Here is a 4,513-nt window from a genome sequence, read left to right on the forward strand (position 1 = left end):
CACCCTGCTTTGGTTTTCTTCCTAATGTTTGCACTTGGAGTTATATTCTATCATTGGTTATTTCTCTGTGGTTGTCCACGAGGATGTAAATTCCCTGAGAGAGGGGACTTGTCCCTTCTCTTCGCCCAAAGCGTCCCCAGTGGTTAGGTACTCTGAAGGTGCCAGTGAGGTGTTGACGAGTGGCCCCATGATGAACACTACTGATCGCTTGTCACTTTTCTCCCCAGAGCCATTCACCGCGGGGTTCTGCGCCCACCCCGATGGGCAACCCAGCCGGGTGGGGCTGGCTAATGGAAGCAGCAGCTGGGGATCAGATTCCCACTGCCCATGTGCCCCCTGGGACCGTCACTCTGGCCGGGAGGCCCCACCACAGCTGTAGGTCCCGCGGGCTTCCGTGTGAAACACTGTCTCCTCTTTTTTTTTCTTCCAGCTCCACAGATTGGAGTAGCTGCCCGCAGTCACAGCCTCTGGGTGCCCCTGAACCTGCCCACGCCTCTGTAAACAGTCCCTTTGGCGCGTCCCTTATTTGGGTCACACCTATGACACTCACGATGGTAGATACGTGTCATTACACGTGGGTCTCTCTGTCTCTCAAAAATAAACATGAAAAAAATTGTTTGAAAAACGCCCGAGACCACGCACTGCGAAAGGACAGAGCCCGTATTTGAACCCAAGACCCTCTGTTTAATTAAAAACAATTTTTTTTAATGTTTCATTTATTTTTGAGACAGAGAGAGACAGAGCACGAGCAGGGGAGGGGCAGACAGAGGGAGACGCAGAATTCGAAGCAGGCTCCGGGCTCCGAGCTGTCGGCACAGAGCCCGACGCGGGGCTCGAACTCACAGACCGTGAGATCATGACCTGAGCCGAAGTTGGACGCTTAACCGATTGAGCCACTCAGGTGCCCCCCAAGACCCTTTGTTTTAAAGCCCCTATGTCTGGCTGTTTGGGGGTTTGAGCTCTTCTCCCCCCAGGGGTCTAGGACGGGGTGGGGGGCGGTAAACAGTGACAATGAAGCTGACCCCTGGAGCCCCTGGAGAGCATGGCGGTGGCTGTGCTCCCAGGATGCCCCTCTGCCTCTCTCAGCAACTCAGTGAGAGCTGAGTGTGTTCCCTGGGGCCTGGCAGGAAACCCCAGCGACCTCGTGTGTGTCTGTGTGTGTGTGTGTGTGTGTGAGAGAGAGAGACAGAGATGTTCCGAGGGTCACGTGAGGCTGTGGGAAACCACCAGGAGGCTCAGGTGAGGCCCCTGTCCCTGCCACAGCAGCTGGTTGACCTTCTATTTCCTTCCTTTCTTCTCTAAGTGAGCAGACGAGGCCCTCGCCCACTGTGCCCCCGCCCACTGTGTGCCTGGACTGTCCCGGAGCCGAAGGGCACAGTTCCTGCACCCAGGAGACCAAGACTCAGTCCCTTGTCGAGTGACCTCTCCGCTCCGAGCCTCAGGCTCCTGTCTCCACAATGGGGATGGTCACGCTTGCTGATTTCACAAGTTTGTGTTCTTACTTACTTATTCATTGTTGATGGAGTCGTTGAAAGATGTTTTACAAGCCCTTGCTCAGTGCCTGGCGCGTAAGAAAAGCGCTTTGCAAATCTGTAGCCCTGTGCGGAATTTAGTTCTCTGATGGGTGAGTCTCTGTTGTGGGACAGGGTGCAAACCCGCGGATTCAGGCCTCTGTGTGTGCGTGGGGGGGAATCCTTGCAGACCCCCACCCAGTCAGGGCAGACAGAGAGACAGAGGCCAGCGATGTGCAGTGACTTACCCAGTGTCACACCGTGTGCCGGGCTGGTAACCCACACGCCCTCTCCCCCGCAATGTCCACGTCCTAATCCCCAGAGCCTGTGAGTCTATTACCTTGCAGGGCAAAAGGCGCTTTGCAGATGTGATGAAGGATCTTCAGATGGAGGGATGGCCCTGAATTATCCAGTGGGTGCCCTTGACATCACAAGGATCCTTCTCAGAAGGAGGCAGGAGGGCCAGAGTAAGAAAAGAGTGGCACGGAGGGACAGAGACAGAGGGGGATAAGGAGGTGGCACGCCTGTGGCTTCGAGGGGGGCGGAGGCCACAAGCCACGGAATGCAGGTGGTCTCTAGAAGCTGGAAGAAAGTAACGGGACAGATTCTCTTTGAGCCTCCAGAAAGAATGCCGCCCTGCCCGCTTCCGGCCTCCAGAACCGCGAGAGAATGATTTGTTTAAAGCCCGAAGGTGTGTGGCCACTTGTTAGAGGGGCCACAGGAGGCTAGTTTATACAGCAAGGCCAGGTTTGGAAGCTGGTCTCCTGCAGCTCAGCTGCGCCCTGCACCCCCAACCCCCGGGCTGCCGTCCGGGGGCTCCTGGGACATTGGCCGGTGCTCCAGGATTCATTTTCCTCCCGTAGGGTGCTTAAAAAGTTACCAAAAAAAATATACATAAAATAACTAATAACGGAAAAAGCACAACAAACGTGACTCCCAGCCTCGCCTACCCAGGGGACCCCAGCTGTTATTCCAGATCAAGAAGGTGGGCGCCGGGTCGCATTTGGTGACGCGAAGGGAAAATACGGGTTTCTGAGTAGCGATGACATGACAGCGGCTCCCCTTCGGCACCTTGGCTTCTTGGATTTGACCCCTTGTCTCAGAGGCTCCGGTGGATGGCACTGGATGTGCCGGTCCCTCTGCACCACCCCCCCCCGGCAAGCACCTGTTAATGACGGAGCGGGGCCCTGGGTCCCCAGGGCGCAGCACAGGGCTGGGGCCACAGCAGGTGCTCAGCGAACGTCTTACAAGTGATGGAAATGCCCTGCGGAGCTCCGCACAGAGTTGGCACCCGAGAGCTATTCCGACAAGGGCACGCCTCGCCCGTGTGCCACACCTGGGATTTACGCACGGCCGTTGCCCCTGGACATCGCACCTGTGTGCCGCACGTGGGTGTTGCGCACAGGAGTGACAGGTGGCGTGAGAGGAGGCTGTGGGAGCTGGGAAGGCCTTGAGGCCTCCACGCTGGCCCCAGGCCAGGGCCGGGTGGGTTGGCGGGAATGTTGTCCTTGACTGTGTCCCTCTTAGGAGGTTCCAGACTCTTTGGACTCTGGAAGCGTCAGCTCCCTTCAGGAGGGCACTGTCTGAATGGAGCCCACCTCCACAAGCTGGTACCAAGAGGTTACCTCCTTGGTATGATCCAACCTTGAACCTCTCGTCTTGGGAATGTCCTCCGGCCCCATCCACCCAGGATTCCAGTCCACCCAGACTGCCTGGCCCCTGACCCCCACAGGAAGTCCAGGGGACCTGGGGGGGGGCCTCAGTGCAGAGCTTGGCCCATCCGTCGTGTCCACCCCGAAGCCCCCCATCCCAGCATGCGGTGCGTTCGGGAAAATTCTTGAACATTCGAGCCCTTCCCTTTCTCCGGAGAACCCTCCCTCTTCAGAGCAAACAGCTTGTCCTCCCGTGGAACATAGACACTTACACGGAATATCAGCATCCAACAAGGCCGCTAACGGATCATCAAGACGAAGACAAGACCCCTGGGTCATCACTGAACACGGACGACCGCATGAACATCGTTCAGGCCACAGAAGGACCAAACCTCCCCGGCCCGGCTGCAGGAGTGCCGGCTGCTTCACCAGCCCCGGCTCCGGGCAGGACCAGGCTCCCTTCCCTGTGGATGAGGGTCACCCAGAACCCCCCTTCCTGCCAGCGGCCGGTCCGGAGCAGACCCCCACCTCCTCAGGCCCCCCACATCCCCCAGCACTCCCCCAACACCCCGTAAGTCCTTTCTAACCCCCTTACTGAATGCCCACGCTGTCGGGGTGGCTCTCCCCGGCACCCCCCTCTCCCCCCAGTGTCCACGTCCTAATCCCCAGAGAGTCTATTACCTTGCAGGACAAAAGACACTTGGCAGATGTGATTAAGGATCTTCAGATGGAGGGATGGTCCTGGGTCACCAAAGTCCTCCTGCAGACCCTCAGACTGAGGGCGAGAGAGCTGGAGGGGAGGTGGGAGGTTCGAGCCCGGCCGGTGGCTGTGCCAGCTGAAAGGGAGACCGTCTGCCACGGATGCTCCTGTGGTGACAGGGCCCTGGTGGCCGGCTGGGGGAGGTGGCCCAGCGCGGCCAGTGGGCAGAATTGCCGGGCTGGGCTGGAGGGGTGGGGGCTCTGGCCGAGAGCGGGTGGCCGCCTGGCTCTCCCTCTGGTTCTGGCTCCAGCATTAAGAGTCATCTGCTCTGGGCCCTTGTCCCAGTTGAAACCCAGGCGTCCCTCTGTCTTAGGCGCTGGGTGGGCTGCTGGCCCACTGGCCGGGGGTGGGGGGGGGTGAGTCTGGTTCAATCTGAGGACCATTTTCCATGTTTTCCATGGGCCTCGTCTATGCTAGGCTTTGCATTTGGGGCTGGGCTGCAGATGGGAGCCCTGGGCAGCTCCGGGAGCAGGGGACCCGGACTCTGAAACCAATTTGCCAATGGTGTGACAAGGGCTATGATACTGGGAGCCCAGAAAGGGCCCTGGGGAGCCGGAGGGGGAGATACCCCTCTCCTCCTGGGACTTCAG

General features: G+C 58.8%; 1 long non-coding RNA gene across 1 annotated transcript; it reads right to left on the reverse strand.

The window, feature by feature from the left end:
• Positions 1 to 339: 339 nt before the first annotated feature.
• Positions 340 to 4,228, reverse strand: LOC147578836 (uncharacterized). The gene is made up of 4 exons (XR_015253239.1): positions 3,845 to 4,228; positions 1,852 to 2,093; positions 1,507 to 1,632; positions 340 to 861 (listed from the first exon to the last, which is right to left on the reverse strand). It is a non-coding gene; the product is annotated as an uncharacterized LOC147578836 (long non-coding RNA).
• Between the last annotated feature and the right edge of the window lie 285 nt (positions 4,229 to 4,513).

The sequence above is a fragment of the Puma concolor genome, chromosome B4 (genome assembly GCF_028749965.1).
Source record: "Puma concolor isolate L17-30 chromosome B4, mPumCon1.1.hap2, whole genome shotgun sequence".
Taxonomy (NCBI): Eukaryota; Metazoa; Chordata; class Mammalia; order Carnivora; family Felidae; genus Puma; species Puma concolor.